Source organism: Notamacropus eugenii, chromosome 3, assembly GCF_028372415.1.
Source record: "Notamacropus eugenii isolate mMacEug1 chromosome 3, mMacEug1.pri_v2, whole genome shotgun sequence".
NCBI classification, from domain to species: domain Eukaryota; kingdom Metazoa; phylum Chordata; class Mammalia; order Diprotodontia; family Macropodidae; genus Notamacropus; species Notamacropus eugenii.
Genome location: NC_092874.1, coordinates 171,631,993 through 171,658,757, shown reverse-complemented (window position 1 = coordinate 171,658,757; position 26,765 = coordinate 171,631,993). Strand labels below are relative to the sequence as shown.

General features: G+C 36.1%; 1 long non-coding RNA gene across 1 annotated transcript in view; it reads left to right on the top strand.

Annotated features, from left to right (window-relative positions):
• LOC140533532 (uncharacterized) overlaps window positions 1–26,765 on the top strand; it is a 360,271-nt gene that overhangs the window by 258,340 nt on the left and 75,166 nt on the right. Inside the window, exon 3 of the long non-coding RNA XR_011976956.1 lies at window positions 23,150–23,233. This is a non-coding gene — a long non-coding RNA (uncharacterized lncRNA). The remainder of the gene's footprint in view (window positions 1–23,149; window positions 23,234–26,765) is intronic.

Sequence of the window (26,765 nt, the reverse complement as noted above, 5' to 3'; positions counted from 1 at the left end):
AAAAAAAAGTCTAGCTTAATGGGCCCAGGTCATCTAGATATTTAATGCCTGACTTATGTATAAATTAGACCAAATGGCACATTTGATCTGACCAGTTCAGCTGTAATCATGTAGATAATCAGTATTTATATAGTTAATATGATTAAAGACGTATCCCCAGAGAGTTTGCATCTGGAGTTCTCATATGCTCCACTGACTCATTGCAAAAACATAAGTTTTCCTTTGTAAGAAACCTTTTACTTGGGACAGAATTGTGAACCTATATTTTCACATTTCCATAGCCTTAATATTGCTGTTACTACTCCATTATTACTAGCATAATTATCATAAGATTTATTCAAATAAATTATCCTCTGGTGAAGAGGTTGAACAAGTATGGGGTAGAATACAAATTTTGACTCAGAGCATAACACATGAAGATGGGAGTTGAATTGTGCCTAATTAGAAATTAGCCACCAGAATTAAGGAACTCTACCAACCAGACATGGTCCTATGATCTATATGAGCTTCAAGAGGAAAAGAAAGTGCCAACGAGGGGGAAAAAAATCACATGATCTTCCTTGCATTTTTCTATGCTCAGCAATTAAATGAAATTCACACCAATTGAGATCAAAGATGCCTGGAAGCTGACACAAGAGAAGAAGGTTATATATGCCCTTGCTAAAAATCTTGACAGGGCTACAATCATTTCTGCAGCAGCAGTACAGAGGAATTGTTGATGAGTCACTTTTAAGGACTTTTTTTCATTGTGGTTGAAAGTAAAATATATTTTCCAAAATATAAAATAATGTAAGTCTGAATCATTAATTTTATACAAATGTGGTTATGCTCAATACGTTGTCTTTACATTTACGTTTTTACATTGCTTTTACGTTTGCATTTACCTTCTTTAGAATTTCATCAATGTGAGTCTGTTACAGATGAAAACTCCTCCATACCTTTTAATCCTGTGCTATTTATTTCATACCTCTCCACAAATCCCCATAGTAGATCTGCCCAATTTACTTGAGATCATCTCCTGATTCTTTTGATATCTCAGGAGTATCGTTGGCTATCATTCTTGATACACAATTGATAGATGTCCTTTTCCCAGTCATAAATATCATTAATACTGTCTTTTAATACTGCATATCTTGTGTAAGTAACTACTGGGAAAATGCTGCCATTTGCTTAGCCACACAAAACTTTCCATTGCTGGTATTTATTTAATTTAGATTCCTTGAAGATGTTAGCATTCCATGCTTTATGGATATATAGTATCCTGAAATAGTATTGATATTAAAGAACCATAGCATTTTATAAAAGAAAGGAACATCAGAGATTGTCTAGTCGAAACATTACAGGAAAGGAAATGTCCTCTACACCGCAACACTGGCAACAAGTAATCGTCCACTCCACCTGAAAAGTCTTCTTGTGATGGGTAGCCCACCATCTATCCATGTGGCCTATTCCTGCTAAGGACATTTTTTCCCAACATCAAGCCAAACTCTGGATAGCATTGTGCCTGGCATACAGTAGGCACATGTTTATTGACTTTCTCTTCAACTTTCACTCACTGCTCCCGATGTTACTATCTGGAGCTTGATAGAAAATTTTCAGTTCTATGGCTATGACAGATTCTCAGATACTTAAGGTCAACTATCATTTCCAAATGTTTTTTCTTCCCCAGATTAAAGCATTTTAATCAATTGATCCTTGTTTGCTATGCTGAAACCCTCCTAATCACCCTCTTCTGTAAACATTTATGTCCTTCTTAGTCACCTAAAATAAAATGTAATGCTTAATGAGATAATGTACATAAAGCAATTTCTAAGCCTTCAAGCACTGTATAAATGGCACTCCACATATGGTATGGTCATGACAAAATACAATAGGACTGTTATCTCTCAATTCAATTTAACAGATATTTATTAAGCCCTTTGGACACTATACAGTTCTTAATGTATCCCAATTGCATGAGATATTTTTCTACCCCACTTACTATATTACCCAGTTAGCTTATATTAACCTTGAAGTTCATTAAGGCCCCCAGAGGTTATTCTTTTTAAAATGGATTTCGTTGATAATTTTGTTTTTTATATCACCTAGATGTCCCACCATATCCCTCCCCATCTCCCATAATAGAGATCCATACCTTGTAACAAAGATGCTTTAGAGAGGAGAGGAGGGGAAGGGAGTGGAGGGGAGGGAAGAGGAGGGAAAGAGGAAAGAAAGAGAAAAAAATCAGCTCATCAACAATTCAGGAATATATGATGTCATATGCAGTATTCGCCAACCTCAGCAAAGGATCAAATGGAGATATCATCTCATACTTCTTCTTTGAGGCCAAGCTTGTTATTGAGAATTCCACTGCTTTCAATTTCCATCCTTTTGTTATTGTTTCTCTTTCCGTTTACACTGTTATAGTTATCGTACATAAATTGTTTTTCTAGCTCAGTCTACTTAATTTCACATGAGTTCATGTAAATCTTTCCATTCTTTCCATTTTTCTCTATATTCAACATGTCCATTATTTCTTGCAGCACAACAATATCCCATTACATTCATGTTTCACAGTTTGTCTAGCTATTCCCTAATGGAGGGTCATCTATTTTGTTTCTAGTTATTCACTCACTCCAAAATACTGCTATAAATATTTAGTCCCTAGATCTTTTCCACAGGAACTGTTATCTGGCCACAACTTCCAAATGCCTCTACTCACACAATTTATTTAACAGTTTAAGACAGCTGCAATTCTGCATTATTTCCCTGTTGCAATCCATGCCTTGGTTATTGTTCATTTGTGTTCAACTCTTTGTGATCCCATTTGGAGTTTTCTTGGCAAAGATACTAGAGTGATTTGTCATGTCCTTCTCCAACTCATTTGACAGAAGAGGAAACTGAGGCAAACAGATTTACTCAAGATCACACAGCCAGAAAGTGTCTGAGGCCAAACTCCATATTTTCATGACTCCAGGCCCAGCACTCTATCCACTGCCACCTAGCTGTCCCTGTTCTGTTATTACTCAACTCTTCTACGTATTATCTATCTGTAATACCTGCCAAAGAGACACATACACTAAATCCATAGACTGTATATCTGAGCAATATGCATTTTTTTATCCAGTTGGTTTTTTCCACTTAATGCGTTTCAAATTGTTGCAATGGTTTTGTAGCATTTGGGGGCCTGATGAAATTAATACAGTTATGCCAGCAGACAGGAGCATTTAGAGAAACTCACCGTCAAATAGCAATCCTCCTTTTGTTTGGACACTGCGTAGGATGGCTTTAATGACACTGGCAGCCTCGATAGGTGAACCTAAACTATTTCTACAGAGAAAAAGCCCATGAAACAAATAAGGAGGAGTTCATTATTTACATTACAAAGGGGTCCTTTACTTTGCAAAAGATTCTCTAGAGGTTTCCTTTAGATATAGCAGCTCTATGCATTTATACAGATTTATACATAGAACATTTATCTGCATAGCGCATCTAAATGCATAGAGCTGACTCTTTGGGGCAGCCTCTGACTGGAGGCAGAGAAACTGAAGTTAATATATTAGGACCCTCAACCAAGCACAGGCAAGCCAGGATGAAGCTAAATCATCTCTGAAACTGGAGCATAAATCAACAAAGGAAAAAGATCAAATTTTCCAAATTTTATTAACATTTTTTCAGGAACACAAACATGCCATAAAACTAGCACCTCCACAGTCAGCTGAAAACTGTGTGGAAGATAAAAATTCTCCCTCCGCAGCTTCTCAATTCGAGAGAAAATTTCTCCCAGTCTCATGTAGTCCTCCTGGGACTTTTCCAATTGTCCAACCTCAAACACATGGAGGATCAGACTAAATATATAGTAAACAATTTTAAATCCTAGTTCTTTATCTTCACTATTAATGTAGTGACCATCTTCTATTATCAGTGAGTCAAACTGTCTAGCTCAGGCAAAAGTTACTTTCCTTTTTCACACTAAAAGTCTTTTTTTTTTTTTCAAACTACCAAGTACCATTTACTATTGGCTATCTAGGTAACTGACACACACACAAAACCCAAGCTTGTGTCACTCTTTCTTTTATCATTCAACTCAATACTATTTGAAGTTACACAAAGATATTGGATACAGATCATAATGATTCTTCTCTGCATAACCTAAACCACTTAATCATTTTTTTTTCTAAGAGTCTAAGAGAAGGAGAATCAAAACTTGAGTTCTAGAGCCTTCAGTTTCCTCACCTATATAATGGGCCTATTACAGCTTCCCCTACCATGTGGGGCTTGCTATAAAGATTAAATGTTTTCATGTAATTTAATTAATACTTTCAAAGGTCAATTCAGACATCTTTTGTGAGTCCTTTGCAAATCTTTCTAGCTGCTACTGACTCCCCAGTAAACTATCTTACATTTATCTATGTGTATTTGGAATTTAATTATTTTATATACTTATATGTGTTACTATTACTTATTTTGTATACTCAGATGTGTGCTCATTATATATCTTACCATCTTTCTCTGTGGCATGTAAGCTCCTTGAGGGACCTTATTTTTCTTTGTGTGCTTAGCACCTAGCACAATGCCCGGAATATTGAAAGTGCTTAAGAAATATTTAGAGATTGGTAGCTACCCATGGACAGCTGACCGTTCCACTTTCAGCAGCTCTAAGTCTTCCAAAGTTTTTCCTGATTATCAAGTCTATATTTGCCTTTTTGCAACTTCTACCCATTGCTTGTTTCGTCCTCCATGTGAAACAGAGCAAATCCAAGGCCTCTTCTAGATGACAGTCCTTTAAATACTTGAGAACTATCATACCCTTCCTTTTTCTCCCCCAGTCTCCTCCTTTCCAGGTCAAATATCCCCAGTTCCTCCAAAAGAGTCTTCATGTTACAGGGACTCAAGGTCTGCTTGTACTTCTCTACATACTCTTAAATATATCAACATCCTTCTTAAGCCATGGTGACAAAAACCAAATGTAATTTTCCAGATAAGGTTTAAAGACAGCAAAATCAAGTAGGGCAATTACCACTATGTACCTAGAAGCTAAAAGGCCTCTCTTAATGCAGGCCAGGATTAAACTCATTTGGGTGCTTCTATATTATACCATTGATATATTGAATATACAGTGTGCTAAAATTCCTATACCTCTTTTTTAAACAACCATTGTCTAGTCACACCTTCCTCATCTTATACTTGTGGGGCTGATCATATATAATACCCATTTGTACAATTTTCCAGTTATCCCCACTGAAATCCATCATCTTACATACAGTTCAGTGCTCTAGTCTGTTGAGATGTTTGGATCCTGACCGTCATCCTTTGCATTAGCTATCACTCCAAATTTTGTGTTGTTTGCAAATTTGTTGAGCAGGTTGTCTAAGATTTTAGCCAAGCTATTAATAAATTAGGAAGTACAGGGCCTAGCACAGACCTTGGCACTCCTTCATCAAAGTTAACTCCTGCCATGTTGATACTGAAGCATCAGCAATTACTCTGAGTCTAGCCATCTAGCCAGTTACGAATTCATCCAATTGAATCATGATCTAATGCATATCTTTTCATATTTTCTACAAGAATAGTATGAGATACTTTATCAAACACTTTGTTAAAATCCAGGTAAAATATAGTCCTACCAATCCCCTCATATGATATCCTAATATTCCTGTCAAAAAGGGAAATGAGATTAGTCAGGCATGACCTGTTCTAATTTTTTACATTTAATTTTTTTTATTTTTCTCAATTGCATGTAAACAAAAATTAACAATTTTTTTAAATTTTGAGTTCCAAATTCTCTCCCTCCCCTCTTTGCTCCTTGTGAAGGTAAGCAATTTCATATACATTATACATGTACAGTCATGTAGAACATTTAATAACCTGTTCTTGATACAGTTATTCTGATTCTTTATAACCACTGCTCTCCTTTCTAGATGTTTGACAATTATTTCTTTAATTATGCATTCTAAAAATTTCCCAAGAATGGAAATTAAAATCATTGTAGACCTTGTCTTAGCCTTTTTGAAAATTGAAATACTTTCTTTTCTCTAATTATAAGGCACCTTTCTAATTTTCCATGATCTTTCAAGTATTACTGACAGTGTCTCAGCCATAATATCTGCTTGTTGTTATGTTGGGGTTTCCAAAACTTTCCTGGTGGTTATAAATACAATCATGAACTAGATATATTAAAAAATAACTATCTGCTGTGAGACTATTGCTGTGGTATTTTGCTTTCTTTTCTTGTCAAGTCCAAAGTTTGTTTTTTTTTCCCTAAACTTTGCCACCTAAACACCTTCGTCATACCCAACATTACTAATCAATACAAGTGAAATGCTTTCATAATTTAATAGAGTGGCTAAAGCCTAGATGCCTAACAGGTAAGGATAAATCATTTTGGCCTGTGAATCACACTTTTATCAGAGACTCAGTGGGATCATAATGTATTCTTTCAATCTGCTCCAAAGGTAGTAGCAGGAAGCTATTTTATAGATTTCTTGGTAATCTGAGCTGATGTTCTACCTGTTACAGGACTTTTCCAATAAAATAGAAACACAGCAGGATAAAAAAGATACAAATGGTGTTTTTATACTAGTCAATAAAAGCATAACTCTGTAGTAATGGAAAATTTGTTCATGAATTGTGAAGTATCAGGAACTCAGTTGGTGTGGTATTAAAATAATTTGTGTCCTGCCATTGGAACATTTTTTAACGTGCTGGCATGCACCTTTAATTTCGTAGATCCTCTCTGGTTTTTGTCTCCCCTTTTGGGGGCAAAGAGGAAAAAAAGAGCAGCCACCAAATTCAATGAAACTTATTAAGAAAAAAATGTCAGCTATAGATATCTAATCAAAACAGCTGTTTGAATGTCTTTTTCAACTATTTTATAAGCTATTACTTTTATCCACAGAGAAGAATTTCAGCCTATTATCTAAAAACTCAGTTTGTATTTAATTCTTGCCATTTGAGTAAATGGAAATGAAACTTTTTCATGCAAAAAATCCATTCCAAACATGAATTCATAACTCTTCAGTGCTTCCTAAGTTCCATGTTGACCTACATAAAGTGAAACTCAGAAAGGGGGTGAGATGAACTCAGAAGAGTAAGGAATCTGAAGCCTGAATTCAGAGAAGGCTCCATTTTGATGTAGCTCCTGCACCCTGGTGGAGGGAGAAAAGATAATAATAACAGTGGTAGCAATATTCGCCATTTGTATAGCACTTTAAATGGAGCAATGCCCTTTACATGCATTATATATTTAATAGTAAATATAATAATATGGTTAATGTCATTTGTATAATGATTTAAAGGGTATTTCTGTCCATTATAGAATCAAATAAAATAATAAATGTAGAGCTTTTTGCAAATCTTAAAGCACTCTGTAAATGTTACTTGATGTTATTATTATTATAGTTATTTAGATGGAAGGGACCTCAGAGACCATCTGGTCTTATGTTCCTCTTCATTTTACCAGTGAAGGAGCTAAGGCCCAAGTAGTAAGAAGACAGATTCACCTAGGTGACGTGATTCAAAATCCAGCACTCTTTCCACTGAGCCATGCTCGCTCTCTCTCTCTCTCTCTCTCTCTCTCTCTCTCTCTCTCTCTCTCTCTCTCTCTCTCTCTATATATATATATATATATATATATATATATATATATATATATATATATATATATATATATATATATATATATATATATACACCTATCTTTCTCCTACTTCTCTGTGTATACACACACACATACACACACGTCTTTCTTTCTCCTAGTTCATTTGCTCCTCACAACTCAAGTGAGCTAAGTACTGCTGGCACACTGTTTTGATGCTAGCACTGGGAAGATCAAAATGTGACCATTTACACAAGTGACATCACCCCAGACCCCCTCACTTCAGCAGACAAAGATGTGATATGAACTAATAGTAATTTTTCTATTGATATTCAGATGCTATGGATCCTGAGTAATATCCATTTTACTGAAATCTTGTATTTATGCATCAGTAATGAGAAATTAAATAATAGTGTTTAGAAATCAGAAGAAGAGATTTCTTTTCTCATTGAGGACACACTGCCATTTTAGTAATCCTGAGACTACCTACCAACACAATTAATTACGAGTCTTTATCTTCATGCTTGATGTGGGAGGAAAATACAACTGGGACCCAGAGATCATACTAATGAAAGACTCAAAGAGGGTATCTCCTAGGTAAATGACTTCCTTGCCATGCCAATCCAGTCTTTCTTAACTTCACAAGACTTTTAATAAAGCCATCAGAGAGTTGTATTTGAGAAGCAGGTACCAGCTTTTCCCCAACAAGAATCAATAGCACACTGGTAAATTTGAGCCAAAGATAGATAAATTCTTCCTGTGTGTTGCCCTTCTGTTGACTTGCCTAGACACAAAGTATAAGTCTCCTCACCAATCATTTTTATATGATGAGAATGCTTTAGGTGCCTAGGAGCATAGATCATGAAGATGCCCTCATAAAACTGTACTACATTTTGGAGCGTTAATCAATATCACATACCTTATTCCCTCTCAGTGACTGAAACTATTCATTTAAAAACTTCTTCTCTTTCTTTTTCTGTGTAATTCTTTATTTTCCTTTCCTCTCTTTCATCTGGCCCATTACTTTAGGTATTAAGAGTATAGTGATTCTGCATTCAGGTACAATAATGCCAAGGGAATAAAATTACTTCAAAGTCTCTGCTCTACAAGCTGATAGTGTTTGCAGTGTTTCTGGCCAGTGGAAATAATGCCATCCAGCTTCAGAGTGTTTACACAATTAGCACACTGTTGAAAATACAAACAGGAGTGGAGTGTAGTCAACATGCCACTGCAAACACATTCAGTACCACACATGGATAGAACAGCTCCTTGCTCAAGGGCAGAGTTTTGCTCTGCTCTTTAGATAAAGAAATCTCCACATTGGTTAAATAGCTTGACTGAGGCTTTTCTAACAGGTTTTTTTTTTTTTAAATCAGTGTTAGATAGATCTTGCAGGCTGTGAGCTCCCATAAATCTAGGCACCCATACCATGTTCCTGGGTTCCTTCATCCTCATAAATATTTGGATAATTCAGTGAATTATCCAATCATTATACAATGATTTCATTGTATATAGGGATATCCTCCTTCTACAAAGATTATGACCCATCCATGTCTTTTCATGCTGTGTGATTCTTATTAAAAATGAGCTATTAAAGTGTTTTAGAATTATCACCCACACATATACACATCCAGTGGAACAATTACTAATTTTGCTCTTAACTAGGCTTACTGTGCTTTGTTTGTTTGTTTGTTTGTTTGTTTTGTTCTCTTTGCAAGCTCTTTCTTAAAGGACCATAGAATTTGATGCCAGAAATAACTTTAGTCCATTTAATCCAAATCTATCATTTTCTTTCAGGTAAATTCTCAAACATAAATCCAGAGAATCTTAATCCAATGACTTGTCCAAGGTCATATGTAATAAATGGCTGACCTAAAATTTCCACCAGGAGTTCTGAGTCTAAATTGAATGTTTTACTTACTCTAATAAATGTCAAACAATCAACAAACATTTATTAAACACCTATTATGGACCAAACGTTATGCTACTTTCACTGGCACTGATTATTCCAATTATACTATTAGGTGGTTGAGAACTTTCTTAGAGGTGTCTGTTCATTTTATACCCCCTCCTTGCTATCGTAGGTAGACCCTAAAGTTTTAATCTTTAGCTGTTTTATTTTTTTCTATAAACTGTTTTAATAGAATAAAAGGCTAGCTTGCTGCCTCAGAAGAATGAAATTTTAATAGCATGCAAGATTAATATTCCTAGAGATTCTTTTACTTCAAAGAAGAAGAGTAGAGAAACACACTTAGGAAGCTGGCCTGGAGTGAGAAAACCTAGGTTCAAATCTCATTTCTAGTATATATTGGCTATATAACTATCAGCAAGTCATTTAGTCCCCAGTTTGAAGAATAGTTGCCCATCTGGACCGCCAGAAGAAGTATCTCATAAGAAGCTCCAAACACAAAAGAAATCACAGATCTAGACTTTTTTTAAAATCCAAAACAATTATTCAATGGGTTTACATTATCTTCATGAATTCGTCAAACATTCCTTGTGGGTAATCTTTTAAAAAAAATGAGCAAAGTGATAGCACAGGTCTCAGTCTTATGGAGGACCCAACGCTGTATCACTAGCAAATGAGTGCCCTGATGTTTTAGTCTGTGTCCAAACATATAGAAATTAGCTTGGAAAAAATAGCAACACTTAAAATTCAGTCCAATAATTGCTGTTTTTTCAAGAGTCAATTTCAAAAACTATCATGTAATATACTTGCTAAAAATTTGTGCTTAACTGAATTCTAACCACTTTATTTTTAGTTTTGGTTCTCAGAACAGAGCATATATAGGCATATTTATTGGATAGAATCAATTGTGAAAGGGGTGAAGTTTGTTTTCTCTCTCTACATCCCCTCTCCAACCCACTTGCACTTCTGATTTCCTTCTCTTACTCCTTAACTGTAATACTTTTATAGCACCCATGATCTTCTACTGTGGTACTCATTCTGGGTCTTTACTATCAGACAATGATGACATCATTTGGACAACAACAATAATATCTAGCATTCTGATATTATTTTAAGATTTGAAAAATGCTTTACAAATATTACATTTTCTCCTTACAAGAATCCTGGAAGTAAGTACTATTATTATTATTTACAAATGAGGAAACTGAGGCAGACAGAAGTTAAAGGATTTGCCCAGGATCACACAGAGTTAGTAGGGATCTGAGTTGGGATTTGAACTCAGTACTTCTTGATTCTACATCCATTGCTATATCTCCCCTAAAGTGAGGGGACTGAGTGAGCCTCTTTCAACTAGAAATTGATAGACTCTCATTTTCAAAGAAATTAGTATTCAGAGTGACTGAGTTAATGAGTCAATAAACTAGTTAATGAATAAGCAAGGACTAAAACCCAAGTCTCTTGACTCTGGGCTGAGGTCCTCAGTGGTGCAGGAGGTAGGAAACTGCTAGAACTAGAAGGAAATGAAAAGTAACAGTGATTCATGGGAAGGGTAGAGGATCTAAAGACCCCATTCAATCCAGTTGGAAACATTTATTAAGTAGCTGTCTGCTTTAAGTCACTATTTCAAATCAACACAATTCAACCATATTAATTAATGCCTATTTATGCAAAGTACTCAGTTACTGAAGTTAAAAAAACTGAGAAATTATAAAATTCTTATCATCAAGGGGCTTACACTCTAATGGTAAGCTATACCAAGGAGATAAAGAAGTATGTTGTCAAGGGGAAATGTTGTTCTTGTTTGGTTGTTTCAATCATGTATTGGAGGAAGGGGAAGAGAATCATGGAAAACTTCAAAGAAACAATGTCACCTCAGCTGTTCCTTGAAAGAAGAGAGGAATTTTAATGATGGGAAAGCTACAGGGAGGATATTCCAGGCATGGAATTGGAAAAGTACAGAACAAGATCATATTCCCATTCTCTGGTGTCCAGCCTTTTATAGACACTTATTTCTGGTAGAATATCTCATTGATAGAGCATGACCTTTGGTATAATGCATATATTATATTGGGGACTGGAAGTCAGAAAGTCCTGGGTATAGAATTTAGAGTATGATCTTTAAATGATACAGTAAGGCATAGCATATATAGACATCAGACATTAAGCTATTCTGTCATGGTAGATAGGGTATTGAGGCCCATCTCAAACAATTACTAGCTGTGTGACCATAAATAAGTCATTTAACCTTACTGTGTCTCAGTTTCTTCATCTGGAAAATGAGATTGGACTCAGTGGCCTCTTCTAGTTCAAAGTCAGTGTACTCTTCCATTTTCAGAGAAGGAAGTGCTCAGAGTGCTTGAGACTTGAATAATCGGAGCCAAGCTCTTTCTGTCTCTAAGGCCAATCTAGAGCCACTATACTTATCATGATACAATAATAAATTTGCACTATGAAATCTCCAAAAAGAAACTCTGATTAAGTACTTAAATTGCTTCAGTCAATTTATTGTTAGAAAAGTGCCATCATGAAGATCCCCCAGTTTGCTTAGAGGCTCTCATCATTGTATTTTAGTTTTATTTTTTTTCAAAGGACATCTAATTTTGCGTTGAAACTTCTATGGTAATGAAAAGTGCTTTCTACCCCTGGTTTCACATTTTAGACAAACCACCAACTGACTCTTTTTAAAAAGTTATTTCATATTTTATTTTTCTCCAATTACATGTAAAAAAATTTAACATTCATTTTTAAAACTTCGAGTTCCAAGTTTTCACTCTTCCTTCCTCCCTTCTACCCTCAATGAGAAGGCAAGCAATTCAATATAGATTATACAGGTGCAGTCATGCAAAACATATTTCCATATTAGTCATGTTGTGAAAGAAAACAGAAAAAATCTCAAGAAAAATAAAGTTTTTAAAAAGTATGTTTCAGTCTGTATTCAGATACCATCAGTTGTTTCTCTGGGGATGGATAGCATTTTTCATCATAAGTCCTTCAGAGTTGTCTTGGATCACCTCATTGCTGAGAATAGCTAAATCATTCACTAATCATCTTACAATATTGCTGTTACTTTGTACATAATACATTTCACATTGTATCAGCTCATTGTAGGTGTTTCCAGGTTTTTCTAAGAGCATCCTGCTCACCACTTCTTATAGCACAATAGTATTCCCTCACAATCACACAACACAATTTGTTCTGTCATTCCCCAATTTATGGGTATTCCCTGAATCTCCAATTCTTTGCAATAAGAAAAGAGCTGCTATAGATATTTTTGTACATATAAGTCCTTTCTTTCCGTTTTTGATCTCTTTTAGAATACAGACCTAGTATTGGTAGTGCTAGGTCAAAGGGTTTTGTAGCCATCTGGGCTATAGTTCCAAATTGCTCTAAAGAATGGTTGAATCAGTTTACAATTCCACTAACAATGCATTAATTTCTAATTTTTCCCACATCCCCTCCAACATTGGTCATTTTCCATTTATGTACTATTAGACAATCTATTAGGTATGAGGTAGTAGTGTGTATTTGTCCTTCATTGCTGAAGTAGACCACGTCATCAGAAAAATAATGACATGACTTGCACTTGACTTTGTTTTGAGTGATGGAGGGCTGTGCAGGTCACCAGCCTCACTTCTCTTCCAGAGCCATCTGAATCCAGTGACCAGAGATTCATCAGCATGACTGGAGATGACCCAGGATGAGGCAATTGGGGTTAAGTGACTTGTCCAAGGTCATATAGCTAGTGAGTGTCAAGTGTCTGAGGTGAGATTTGAACTCAGGTTCTCCTGACTCCTGCACTGGTGCTCTATCCACTGCACCACCAGAATTTTAATTTAATTTAATCCAATAGAATTGTTTTAATTTGCATTTCTACAATCAACACTCATTTAAAGCATTTTTTCATATGACTATAGATAGCTTGATTCCTTCATCTGAAAACTGTTCATATCTTTTAATCATTTATCACTTGAGAAATGGTTCTTATTTTTGTAAATTTGACTCAGTTCTCATTTGACAAATGAGGTCTTTACCAAAGAAACTTGGTTCAATTCTTTTCATATTTACCATTGTTAACTGTATTTCCCTTCATCCAACCCCCTCAACAACATTTTTTCTATTCTTTCTCTTCCTTTCACCCTGCGCCTCCTCAAAATTGTTTTTCTTTTGACTACCACCCTGCCCAATCTGTCTTCCCTTCTATGAGCATCACCCCATTCCTTTATCCCCTTCCCCTCCTACTTTCCTGTAGGGTAAGATAGGTTTCTATATCCAATTGTATGTTATTCTCTCTTTGAGATAATTCTGATAAGAGTAAGGTTCACTTACTCCCCACTCCCACTTTCTACATCTTCCCCCTCCACTATTGTAGCACCAATGCAATATTCACAGCATATCCTGGCATAGTTCTGCATCGTGAAATACAACAGGCCCTCCACATGGAAGACAGAATCAAAACATTTATTCAGACACCAGAAAGCCAAATTCAGCATTGTAACAAAAATCTGTACAACTCCATCCCCAAGCCTTCCCCCTGCCAGACTTCCCACAAACCAGCTCCCTTAAACAAATCACAAGCAGACTCCCTTAAGCAAAATCACAAACAAGCTCTCTCACTCATGCTAGCCAGCTATCTGTTTGCCTGCATCCTTCATTTATGACTGCTCTCTCACAAACTTCCCCTCAGCTCTACTCTATCTCAGTAAACTCCTTCCACCTCAGGCTCCATGTGACTCAGACTTCCATGTGACCAAAGCAAGTCACATGAGCCAATTAATGGATGGGAAAGATTCCCATTAAGAAGAAAAATTATATTAACAATAAGAAAAAATACATTATTAATACAACTATAGAAGCTTTTTCTTGCCTCTTTTATGTGAGATGCTTTATCCCATTCTGCCTCTCCCTTTCCCTTTCTCTCAGTGTATTCCTCTTTCCTACCCACTGATTTTTTTTATATATCATCCCTTCATATTCAGTTCTCACCCATGCCCTCTGTCTATATATACTCTTTCTAACTGCCCTAATAATAAGAAAGCTCTTATGAGTTATAAGTATCATCTTCCCATGTAGGAATGTAAACCATTTAACCTTGTTAAGTCCTTTATGAATTCCCTTTCCCATTTACCTTCTTATGCTTCCTTTGAGGCTGGTATTTGAAAGTCAAAGATCCTATTCAACTCTGGTCTTTTCATCAAGTATGCTTGAAAGCTCTTTATCTCATTGAGTGTCCATTTTTTACCCCTGAAGACTATATTCATTTTTGCTGGGTATGTGATTCTTGCTTGTAATCCTAGCTCCTTTGCCCTCCAGAATATCATATTCCAAGCCTTCTGAACCTTTGATATAGAAGCTGCTAAATCTTGTGTTATCCTGACTGTGGCTCCACAGTCCTTGAATTGTTTCTTTTTGACTGCTTGCAATATTTTCTCCTTGACTTGGCAGCTATAGAATTTGGCTATAACATTCCTAGGAGTTTTTATTTGGGGATGTCTTTCAGGAGGTGATTGGGAGATTCTTCCAATTTCCATTTTACCCTCTGTTTCTAGAATATCAAGGCAGTTTTATTTGACAATTTCTTGAAAGATGGTTTCTAGGCTTTTTTCTTTATCATGGCTTTAAGGTAGTTCAAGAATTTTTAAATTATCTCTCCTGGATCTATTTTTCAGGTCAGTTGTTTTTCCAGTGAGACATTTCACATTGTCTTCTATTTTTTTCATTTCTTTCATTTTGTTTTAATGTTCATTGATTTCTCATAAATTCACTAGATTCCATTTATGCCATTCTGATTTTTAAGAAATTATTTTCTTTAATGAGCTTTTGTATCTCCTTTTCCATTTGGCCAATTCTACTTGTTAAGGAGTTATTTTAGTCAGTGGATTTTGTGCCTCTTTTTCCATTTGACCAATTCTGCTTTTTCAGGGCATTCTTTTCTTAATTGGATTTTTATACTCTTTTTTTTTTTTTTTTTTTTTTTTTTTTACCATTTACCCTATTTTGTTTTTTAAGGAGTTACTTTCTTCAGTGTTTTTTGTGTCTCCTTTAACAAGTTGTTGTCTCTTTTTTTCATGATTTTATTGCATTACTCTCATTTCTCTCCCCATTTTTCCTCTACCTCTTTTACTTGGTTTTCAAAATCCTTTTCTAGCTCTTCCATGACCTGAACCCAATTTGTATCTTTCTTAGAGGCTTTGGATGTTGGAACTTTCACTCTGTTATCTTCTGAGTATGTTTTGATCTTGCTTGTCATCAGAGTAACTTTCTATGACCAAAATTCTTTTCTGTTATTTGCTCATTTTTGCAGTGTATTTATTGACTTTTAACTCTTTGTTAAAGTGGGGCTCTGCTTCCAGGGTGGAGGGCACACTGTCCCAAGTTTCAGGGGGTTTGTGCAGCAATTTTCAGAGATATTACTAGGGACCTCTAAGTTTTCAGTTCTTCCACAGCAGTATGATCTAAAGAGGAGTTCATTTAATACTGTCCTGGCCTGTGCTCTTGTTTGTGAGTGACAACAAGTACTCTTTTCTGCCCTGGAATTGTGAAGAGGATCCCTATTCCAAAGCAGCACAAGCTCTGGTGTATTAGTGCCCCTTCTAGCCCTGGAATTGTCACATAGGACTGCAATCTGGATCTGAGTATGGGCAAAGCAACAGAGTCCTGCCCCCCAGTGACAGCAAAGAGACCCCTGTAATCTTCTGATGAGTTATTCGGCGCCCTTACCATATGTGGACTGAGAGCTCCAGAAGCAGTTGCTGCTGCTGATGATTCAGTGGTTCCCAAAGGCTGCTCCTGGTTTGCTGAGGCCCAGTCTGCACTGTACCTGCCTGTACTAGACTGTATTCCACTCTTACCCACATGTGACAGACCTTTCCTACTGAAGTTCTAAGTTGTCTTTGACTGGAAAATTATTTCAGACTGTCCTTTTGTGGGTTCTGCTACTCTAGGAATTGCTTTATACCACTGTTTAAAGGTGTTCAGAGGGATTTTGGTGGGGAGCTCAGGCAAGTTGCTTCCTTTTCTCCACCATGTTGGCTCTGCCCTGCCCCACCCACCCAACTGACTCTTGACAGAATTTTTGAAGTAGAGTGAGGACAGTCTTAAAAATAGAACTAGTTTAAATATTAATCCTTTGTTTGCTCACACTTAATGTATTTTACTCATGTTAATCTACGCGGAAATATCACTTGGATTTAACATTGAACTTAACAGGAATCTATACACAACCATCAAATATTTAGGGGTTGTTTAGGAAAAGTAATTGGTGAAACTCAAAGCTACTATTTGTTCTGTTTGATTAATGTTTACCAGGTGGAAGTTTTAGAACAAAATAATACATCAAGTGCTGAAGACTCACTAGTGTTCCTTCTCTTTATCAATATATCATCTGCTTCTTATCCTTCTTGTAATCATCTTCTAAGATGAAATACAATAATTTTTTCTTTGAATTAAATTTTAATTTCTGAAGTTATTTGAATTTTCTTTGACAAGTATCAGCTCTCTTATCTTCCACTTAACTAAACTATTTTCATATCTACTTCTCAACTTTCATTTTTCTCTTCCTTCAAGGGTCTCTAAGTATTGTGTGTGGGGGAGTAATAAAAATAGAAATGATGTAGAAATCAGAACACCAGTCTGTGCTCTGCTGCTTACTTAAACTTAAGCTTTATTTAAAATGTTACTTAAACCTTAAGCTTCAGTTTCCTCACATACAAGATAGGAAGTAGTAATTTCTGTCTCCCTTTCATGTCTTCGGGGAGGAAAAAAATAAGATAGTGTTTGTAAAAGATTTGTAATACACTATATAAGTAGCAATTATTTTGTAAAGTAGTTTTAAATTTAAAATATATAGGTTTAAATAAAATAGCCTTGTGACTTTATAATTTATGAAATAAACTAAGAGGTCTCCCAATGAAAGACATAGCAGAAATGCCACAGTAGTGCTTGTCAATGCCATTAACTGAAATATGACTTTCCACTTAACAAGATCATATCAATTACCACTTTTTCCAATGACTCCATTACAAATCCACACAATTTTAGCTGCATTGAAAAGTATTGCTAAGAAGTTCCTTTATTATGATTGATCTTTTAATGATTTTTTATCAAGTTCTCTTGAGAATCTATCTTGACCCATTCTACTCAGTTCCCAAATTTTCCCACATACACTCTCAAAAGCTGATCTTATGTCCTTGTCTTCAAAATTCCAGACCATTCAATAGGAGCTCATATGTCATAGAAGAAGAGTTGGAAGGAACCTCAGAAGAAGTCATCTTGTTAAACATTCACATTTAATAGATGGACAAACTGAGATCCAGAGCAACTATGTATCCATCTCAGATCATATAAGTGACAGAGATAAGACCTAGAACCACTGACCAAGGGCTTTTATCACTTTACAAACTCTCTCAGCTTCCCTCTCCACCCTCAAAATTTTCTCAATTGTCACATATTCATTTATCTCCTATTTTCCTGTCTTAGAGAAGGAGAATAAGTACACCTTATCCAAAAGAAACACCAATAAGAATCCCATTGTATGTTAAAAAGGTAAACTCAAGTGAAAAAATCCAAGAACCAGAGAGAGGAGCATTGCAGGGATCATATGGGAGAAAATCAACAGAAAGAAAGACAGAGGCAAGTTTGTCATTTAAGTATCCATGAATTTAGGAAACAGATCATAAATCTGGTACTGAAACATGCCATAGTAATGATGAGAGACTTCAATTATCCAGACATCTGTTAGAGTTCTTGAACTCTACCAAAAGCAGAACAGTGAACAATTCTTCCTTCTTTTAGTGACAATTTCAACCTTCAAAAAGAAAAGGAAGCAAGAAGGGGGGAATTGTATTTCAGAAAAGGGTATCACCAGCAGGAGAAACCTGCTTGCTAGAGTAAATATTACAGGAACCTTTTGGGGAAGAGACTCCTCTCTCTTAAGAATTTATGATAAAGAGACAGAAGTTCAGCATAATTCAGCATACACCCTGGAACTGGAGAGAACAGATTCCAATGAACTCAAGGTAAGAACAGATAGAAGGATCCCATGGACTAAAACTTTTCAGAGACTAAAACTTTTCAGTCAGCTAAAGAAGAATGGGAAACCCTCAAACATGAAATTCTATAAATAGAAAGGGTTATAATCATGATAAGGAAGAAAAGCAAGACTGATAAAGAAACCTATGTGACAGAGCAGAGAATTCACTGATCAACTTGCATTTTTAAAGATTCAGGCAGAAGATGGAAGCAAAGAGGATGAATACAAAAGTAGATAATGTCAAGAACATTAAATTTAGGATGAGTTGAGATAAGCAAAGAAAGCTAAGGAAAACAAAATGTTTTTGTTTTGTTTTTAACTATTTAGAGATATAGGAGAATCAAGGCATATGTAGCAACTCTGCTTAGAACAGTTGAGATACTTGCTAACTGACACAGAGAAGGAATTTATTTAACTTGCTGTCTCTACTAAGGAGAATTGACTTTTGAACTGAAAACACAATTAAAAAGACTAATAGAGAGTTAATACCCAAGATCAATAAGGCGTTAGCTGCTCTCAATAAATTCAAATCATGAGACCTTGGTACTGAAATAACTGGTAAGTGAACCACTTTCAGTGATATTTGAATGATCAAGTAAAGTAGGAAAAATCCTACATGGCTGGAGAAACACAAATGTTCCAATTTCAAAATAAGAACGGGGAGAGAGTCAAAAATAAATAATAGGTCAGTGAACTTTGTTTCAATTCCTGGGGAAAATATTATACTATCAAAGATATGGGTAATGAAAATATGGTTAATAATAGATCATTCAAATTCTACACATAGTTTATCATCTCAGGCTATTCCTATGGATAATATGGGGAGATGTGGGCTACATGATAATACAATTTCATAGATTTGGAGCTGGTTGCATGGCAGTTGATAGTACATTTTCTGGAGAAAAAAAAATATGAGGATTTCAGTGACCTTGTTATCAGTCAAACAAGCTAAGATAATCTTCAGTAAAAAAAAAAAAAAAAAAGACATAACTTTCAGAATAAAGAAGGGATAGTCCCAATGTACTCTGCCTTGGGGGAAAAAAGTTACCCTTGGAGTATTGTGTTCTGTTCTGGGTATATGTCAAGATGGTGATGAGCTTTGAATGCCTGTGACATGAGGACTGGTTGAATGAAGTAAGAATGTTTAACTTGGAAAAGAGAAAGTGATGCAGGTGAACAGAAAGAGTGGCATTGGCTTTAGACACTCAAAAGGCTCTCGTGTGGAAGAAAGATTAATATTTGATCTGGGTGGTCATATGTGAAAGAAATAGAAACAAATTGCAAAGGAGAAAATTTAGGTTTGGCAAAAGGAAAAAACATTGTCTTATCCAAAAGCAGAATGGGTCATCTTAGGAATTAATGAGTTCTTCCCCACTGAAGATCTTGAAACAAAGCCTGAATAATCAATTGTCTGGTATATTGTCTGTAGTTCTATGGGAAAATACCTCTTATTACTTCCAAAGTTAACACATTTGTCTAATTGTGCTTAGTCTTAATCATGCTAGGACCTTTTTATCTCAATTACTTCTCTCTCAAGTCATTCTCTAGTTCCTTTATTGTCTTTTCACAATCAAATGTCGTTGAGGTTCTGGCACTGTTTCCTTTTCTTTTTCTTCATTCTTTCTCTAGACAATCTTGTCCACTCTATAGCTTCAAATATCATGTTCTATACTTCATCATCTCTACTGAGGTTCAATATCACATTTGCAATTCCTACCTGGACATTTCCTCCAGACCATCTCATAGACTTCTGAGATCTCCATATGTCCAAATCAGCCCTCATCACTGACTTCCAAACAAATTCCAATCTCCCTCGGTCCCTTACTTTTATTAATTGTGATTGTTGCAAATACTGTTATGATTCTTCTTAGAGAAAATAATCACCGATCAAAACCTAGAAGGGACCACAGAGGTCATGTAGTCCAACCCTCCCATTTTATAGATGAGGAAACTGAAACCCATGGAGGATACATGAATTTTCCAAGATCACAAAAGAAGTGCACATCAGAGATGGGATTTGAACCTGGGATCCATGACCACAGAGTCAGTGCTTTTATCCATTGTGCAAGTAATAAACCTTTCAAATAAGTCTCAATATGTTCTAGCAGCCATTTGTGACCCCTATGGGGTCACAAAAAATTTGACAACAGTAAAAGCTTTCTGAACGTGCAGCAACCAAAAATTAATTAAAAATCAAATGAATTATGAATCTGACGTGTTTCTGGCAGTGCTTGCCAGTGCTGCATCGAGAAACTTCACTGCAGCCTTGGTTCTGAACACAATGCCATGTACACTTTGCACTGCACATGCCCTCAGGCCACACAACATCAGCAAATGCTGCCAAAAGGTGAAAAGAAGTCACAGTGGGAAAAGTTTGAGAAGCCCTGCTAGAGAATCTCTAGAATATCTGATTTCTGCTGAAATCTCTTGGGATGAAAATCTTGTTTTTACACTCATCTCTTTAACATTCTGTTGACTGATGTTTCTGGGAGTGATTTCTGGTGGTCTTTCTCTCCATATTTACACCTTCATCCATAGAAATTGTGTGGGTAGATAGTTCTCAGGCAGTTTCCAAATACTTCTTGAAATCTAGTGCATCAAAAGAGGATCCCACTGAACATAATTTCCTAAACAACTTCCTTTCACAGTGTAAGAGGTAATTATTTTCTGGTGGTAGAGGAGGTGAAAGGCAAGTGATTTGGGGTTGATTGAAACTCTCAGTATTTTGCAAATACATATTTTCAAGTTAGGTAAACTTTAAATTGATTAATGTTTCTGATGCTTAGATTATTCCAGAAATTTCAATCAGTTCGACCACCAGTTCCTACAAATAAAGTATCAGCGAGTATGTTGTAGATCATTCCATGCACTGATGGTGAGGTGTACTTCATTCAACCCTTCCTCCTTCAAAAACAAAAAAAAGTATCTTAGCACACACAAACCTAGAGCTGCCTCAGGAGGAAGGGAGGTATATGCAGATACTTAGGCACACTTGCAAAAACCCTGTGCCATCCCAGACAAAAAGTGAATTTCAGGACAGAGGAATGAGTTAAAAGTAGCACTTCTGAAAGTATCCAATAAAATTTGAAAACTATTTTAAAAGGAGACAGAGGCATGCAAAGAATCTGCCATTTTAATAGCGTGGGCAGCTTGATATGTGGGAACTTCCTCCAGTTATGGCTGAGGAAGACTTCATACATTATTTGTAACTTAGTAGATAAATCAGAGGAAAACACAGGAAGAAATTAAATGATTTGACAAAGTTCTTGCAGCTGATGTTAGGATAAGGATTTGAACCCAGGCCTTCTTGACTCTAAAGCTCACCCTTTATCTACTATGCCAGTATGCCAGTGAGAGAGAAGGAGAGGGAGGAAAAGACAAAGAAAAAGAGAGGAGAGAGAAAGAGGAAGAGAGACAGGGGTGAGTGAGGAGAGATAGATTCCATATTCTATATCTAGAAGAGTTTCCTTTGTAATCCTAGGTATTGGAAATACTTAAACACACATACACACACAACCACACACAAACACACACGCCCAGGCTAAGAACACTGTACCAGATAGTTTCTAATTGTTAGCATTCTTCTCCTGCTTATTAAAATGGTAATGTTTGAAATGGTAGGAAAATTAGCTAGAATGTTTGAAAATTTGAATCTGAAGACTTTTAGATACTTGTCTTATATTCATCAAGAGTTGTTCAATGAATCAACAAAATCTTCATTAAGTATCTACTTTTGAAAGTTGCCAAGGAGAATAAAAAGTAAGAAAGGCTATTGTCCATGCAAGTCAGATCTCTGACCATGGGTACTTCAGTTTCCACATCTATAAAATGAAGTAGCTGAACTAAAATGATTTCCAAGTAGCTTTTAAATGACTTGACTCTCTATGACAATTTTATTGAAAAGACCAATTCATAGTTGAGGCAGCTGTGTCACAGCTGACCAGAAGACTGGCCTTAGAATCAGGAAGACAGGGTTTTGATGGTTCCTGGCCCTAATTATTTAACCTTGGTCAAGCCATTTAACCTTTATATTCCACAGGGAACTTCCTAGCACTTTTCTACTAAGAAATGGAGTATGGGTGGTAGGCATTTCTCACACTAAGGTTAAGGAGGTAATATTCTAATATGAGGCTAAGGAGTTTTTAGAAAACAGAATGATTGGGGAAATTCCAATAGCTTGAAACTGATTTTTTTCAAATATACTTATTTGACAATTATGAATATTATTTGGTATAATAATGATAGTTATAATTCATTTTAGAGCATTTTAGCATTTATAAGTTGTTTTCCCCACAACAACCTTAGGGTAAGTAGTATGTTATATTATATCATATCATGTCATATATCATATTACAAGTAATAAAATTGATTCTTTGAGAGATTAGATGACTTATCTGGGCATACACAGCTACTAAATGTTGGAACCAGGACTTGGGCTGAAAATTTTCCTCTGTAGTATCATTTGAATTGTGAAGGTGCTGATTTAACATGTGCTTGTCCAAAAATGATCACTGACAATGGGTAGTTCTATGGCTAAGTCAAAGAATCACTCTTTAGATTTGACTTGGTGACTGTATCAGTTGGTGTCATTTATCAGAAATGGGAAATTTCATGTAAACCCTGCTTGCATTTTCAGAAAACTGAAAGGATTGTAATTTTCCACTTGGGCCTGCAAGCTAAAAGCAAGCATCACTACTTAGAGTGGCTTTTATCTTCCTTGGTGAGTACAGATTTCCTTTTTACTTACCTTTATTCTGATTTTAAAACATTGCTTTCCATTAGAGCACATAGTTCAGTGTTTGGTTGTACTAATACAGAATCTGGACATTCTTCTTGGGTTATAAATTACAAGGGCCAACTGACTAGTGTGAAATCTTATTTCCTAAGAAAATTGTTTCTTCCCATATTCCTAAGACACCAGATTTTATTCCTTTGCAATATGATCTCAATTAATTACCTCTAAATGAAGTAGTAATAATAACTAAAGCAATAACTATCTACATTCATATACAACCTTTCTTATCTCCAAGAAAGGAAAAATACTTCCCATGTTTGAGAGGGTCATAAATATTATAAAGGAATCTATTCAGTATCTCAGGTTGAAATGAAATAGTTATTAAGAAACCCATAAGAACAATATAGGTTGAAAAAGAAGATCTTATTTATTTCTTATTTACTTCATGTAAAATATATCTACCATTGATGGGTTTCCCTGACTTATATAGATATTCTGTAGTAGAAAGATAACTGATTTTGCAGAATTGAACAATGATTTTTTAAAATGTATCCTGTTCTATGATTTATTGTTGTTTAGTCATTTGGTCATATCCAGCTCTTTGTGATCCCATTTGAGGTTTTCTTGGCAAAGATGCTGCAGTTTCCTTCTCCAGATCATTGTATAGGTAGGGAAACTGAGACAAATAGGGTTAAATGACTTGCATTGGGTCACACTACTGAGTACCTGATGCCAAATTTGAACTCAGGTCCTCTTAACTCCAGGGCCAACATTCTATCCACTGTACCACCTAGCTTCCCATCTGCTCTGCCATATTTGTTATTTGTTAATTATAATGACCAAGTTTAACCCCAGAAAAGAGCTGAGAAAATGAATCTGCCTCCCTCCCCTCTTTGCAGAGGTGGGAGATCAGGAGTAGGGAATACTGCATTTACTATCAAACATGATTGCTGTATTGGTAAGCTTTTCTGAATTGCTTTTTTATTTTAAAAATCTGTGGATTGTTTGGGGTAGAGGCAAGAGAGGAATATATTCAGAAATGAAGGTGGTTTGAAAAAATTCAATAAAAATAAAATTGAAGCCAAAAAATTTAGATTCACTTCTGAAATACAACAGTAACTAGATGAATGATGATGGACATATTATTTAGCACAGGGCATGACACATGGTAGTCACTTAAATGCTTATTGACTTGTTTCAATAATATGGTGCAAATTTGAGGCCTTTTCTCTAAAATTAGCTTCCCAGTTCTCGTCTAAAAAGCAGCGTTTCTACCTTTCCTTATCTTTAGCACTACAAAGACATCTTACTTGGTCATTTAAATGAAATAACTGCTATTTGATCTCCAAGACTGCTCCTACCCATGTAAGTGTCCCCTTTATCAGCAGTGGTTTATTTTGTCCTCCCTTCTAAAGTGGTGGAACTTGGGTTTTCTGAGTCCCAGTCCAGGGCTTCCATTTCACCATGATGCTTCAAATGGTGTACAGATGTTAATAATCAGCTACAAGATAATTTCCCTTTTGATCTGTTTTTATAAGTATGCCTTCCACTTGAACCATTGCAGACCATCAGGTACAAAAATAATACTCTGACTGCATAAGGCAGCAGTAAATAAAAATAACATACTATGTTCATTTGAAACTGTGACTATACAGGACGAATAGATGGTTAGGTAGTTATCTGGGCAACTCCATTAATATAAACACAAAATCAGATCATTTAAGTTTAAAATGACTAAAATTTGAAATGAAGTACTCCTTAGTGGACAAAAACATGGTGCCAGAGTCCTAAAACCCTGTAAAAGTCTTGTGAACTGCAACACAGAAACACCTGAGAAACTAGAAAAAGGGAAGCAAGAACCAAGGTAATGGTGTGCCATGGACTTTGTTAAAGACAGAAAGAAAGGCATTGCTACCTTTTGATATTAGGAGGACACAGGGAAGAACTTGTGCTAATTACATCATGCTTTCATAATGCAAGTCTGCTGGCGAAGATGACGGAATAGAAAGATGGACCTGCTGTAGCTCTCCCCCCACAGCCCATAAAATACCTGTAAAAATTACTCTAAGCAAATTCTAGAGCAGCAGAAGCCACAAAACGACAGAATAAAAGAGATTTCCAGCTCAAGACAGCCTGGAAGATGGACAGGAAAGATCTATCGCACTGTGCTCAGAGCAGAGCTCAGCATGGACAGGACTGGCCCAGGCTTCAGAGCACAGAATCACGAGTAGCTGCTGTGGTTGCCAGATTTCTCAATCCACAAATGCCAAAGACAACTTCAAAGGTCAGTGAGAAAACTCTTTCACCTGAGTGAGAGGGGAACACAGTCTGGCCCCAGCCCTGGCCCCAGGGCAACAGTAATCCACTTTTGGAGCCCTGGGGGAATCAAGTGGCTAAACTGGGTCTCAGTCCTGAGTGGCATCCCTAGAGTGAGGAGGAGCACTGGCTGGTGGAGCTGGTGGAGGAGAGGGAATCCTACTCTTAGTTCCAGGTCAGAAGAGAGTGCTTGTTGCTCCTGGACCAGAGCACAGGCCAGGAGAGGAGTAAACTCCTCTCCCTTGATTGTGCCTCCTTGGAGGAACTGAGAACTTACAGGTCCCTGGAGTATACTCTCCACTTGACAAAGGACTCAAAAGTTGAGTAACTGGCTGGGAAAATGCCCCAAAAAAGGGAAAAAAAATAATAGTATAGAAAGTTACTTTCTTGGTGAACAGGTATTTTCTTCCATCCTTTCAGATAAGGAAGAACAAAGCATGCCATCAGAAGAAGACATAAAAATCAAGGATTCTACATCTAAAACCTCCAAAATAAATATGCAATCGTCTCAGGCCATGGAAGAGCTCAAAAAAGATTTTGAAAATCAAGTAAGAGAGGTGGAGGAAAACTTGGGAAGAGAAATGAGAGTGATGCAAGAAAATCATGAAAAGCAAGTCAACAGCTTGCTAAAGGAGACCCAAAAAATGCTGAAAAAAATACCTTTGAAGATAGACTAACTCAAATGGCAAAAGAGGTCCAAAAAGTCAATAAGGAAAAGAATGCTTTAAAAAGCAGCATTAACCAAATGAAAAAAGAGCTTCAAAAGCTCACTGAAGAAAATAGTTCTTTAAAAATTAGAATGGAGTAGATGGAAGTTAATGATTTTATGAGAAACCAATAAATTATTTTAAAAAAACCCAAAAGAATGAAAAAATAGAAGGCAATGTGAAATATCTCATTGGAAAAACCACTGACATGGAAAATAGATCTAGGAGAAATAATTTAAAAATTATTGGTCTATCTGAAAACCAAGATCAAAAAACAGAGCCTAGACATCATCTTCCAAGAAATTATCAAGGAAAACTGCCCTGATATTCTAGAACCAGAGGGTAAAATAGAAATGGGAATAATTCACTGATCACCTCCTGAAAGAGATTCCAAAAGAAAAACTCCTAGGAATATTGTATCATAATTCAAGTCTCCTAAATTCCCTCCTAACATTGTTGTGACACCCCCTCCCTTCCATCTTGAGAAGTTAGTT